The 1435-nt window shown below is 38.4% G+C and overlaps 1 long non-coding RNA gene across 4 annotated transcripts in view; it reads left to right on the forward strand.

The window, feature by feature from the left end:
- Positions 1-1040, forward strand: part of LOC111671764 (uncharacterized) — a 161350-nt gene extending 160310 nt beyond the window's left edge. For all 4 annotated transcript variants that reach the window (XR_015438648.1, XR_002761970.2, XR_015438649.1 and 1 more), the window contains one exon: positions 379-1040. This is a non-coding gene — a long non-coding RNA (uncharacterized LOC111671764). The remainder of the gene's footprint in view (positions 1-378) is intronic.
- The last annotated feature ends 395 nt before the right edge of the window (positions 1041-1435 follow it).

Genomic DNA, 1435 nt, shown 5'->3' on the forward strand with positions numbered 1-1435 from the left:
GGGGGGGGGGGGGGGGGGGGGGGGGGGTTGACTAAGATGCCTTAGCCCTCTGCTGCACCTCCACCTGTCTATATTTTTCTGTCAGTGGCTGAATTAAGCGCTCATTAGTTTCCTTTGAGCAAAATATGACCACAAGCTACTAAAAAAAACATTTCTTCATTTTACAAATTCATGTTTGTTTTACTGAAACATTTAAAGAAACATCCTGTCTTCCTGACGTTCCTCAAAAGCAGACATCCTGGAGGTGTGTGCTTTTCATTACAGCTGTGTGATCACACTAGAGGGTGAGAGAGAGGAAGAAAGAGTTAATGCATGTACACACACCTGAGTCTCTTCTTCACATATAATAACCCTGCGTCTCTCTCTGTCTCTCTGTAGGTGATGCTGATGGTACAACATCGAACCAGTGGGAGTGCAGGAGATGGAAAAGATGCCGACATTTCACACACACACACACACACATTTGTGCGCACACACTTGTACACACGCACGGCAGTAAATGGGAGCTTGCTGTCACTAGTGTGAGCCATTTCCAGGTGAGGCAAACTGAATTAAAGGGAATCAAGCTGAACTGATGTGAACTGGAACGACCTGACCTGAGCTGAAAAGAAGGTTTGAGCCGGACAGGACACACACAGTGCTCTGAATTTCAAGGCAGAGAATTAACACAGATGAAAACCTGCTGTCAATCACACCTGTGGTTTTTTTGGTTTTTTTTTTGGGGGGGGGTCCTGTCCTACACTTCCTATGCTTTATTTTCAATATATACTGTTTATTCACAGCCGTATAGTTGTATGATATGAATTCAACCTCGAATTTCACCTACAGATTTTGACTCTGTAGGTTTATTTTCTTTATTTTCTTAATTAATCACAAACAAAAAATGTAATTTGCTTAAGTATCCTGTGCCAATGTCCACCTTGTTTATTTTTTCTTTTTTCTTTTTTCATATGTAACTTCATCAACTTTATCCATATACCTCTATGAGGGCTCATCATGGACTAAAGATGTTACAAAAATAAAAGTCTAAAGCCACTGGAGCTATTACTTATCTGTCTGTTTTACCCATGGTCAGAAGAATGCTAACGTTTTAAGATCATTTTGATAGAAATTTTGGGGATGTCAAATATTATACTTATAGTATTTTTTCAATTTCACACTTACCTACATTTACAGAGGAGCGGGACTTGATGCTGTCTATTGGCATTGAATGAGAAACTAGCACACATCTTCAAATCTGGTGTTTGTTACATTATCAGTTAAGTTGAAGGACTGCAAGTAAAAGAAATCTCTTCTTTTCAAACCCAGTAAATACAATAATAAATAATTTAAAAATATGTAAAGCTAAGTTATCATAGGTCATGAAAAGGTGTCATTTGAAGATGTGATATTTGTGATATTTGGAGTGTTTAGATCCAATGTGCACAAATATTAA

The sequence above is a fragment of the Seriola lalandi genome, unplaced genomic scaffold (assembly GCF_002814215.2).
Source record: "Seriola lalandi dorsalis isolate HSWRI2012SDOR001 ecotype SW California unplaced genomic scaffold, Sedor1 jcf7180002054885, whole genome shotgun sequence".
In the NCBI taxonomy this organism is placed as follows: domain Eukaryota; kingdom Metazoa; phylum Chordata; class Actinopteri; order Carangiformes; family Carangidae; genus Seriola; species Seriola lalandi.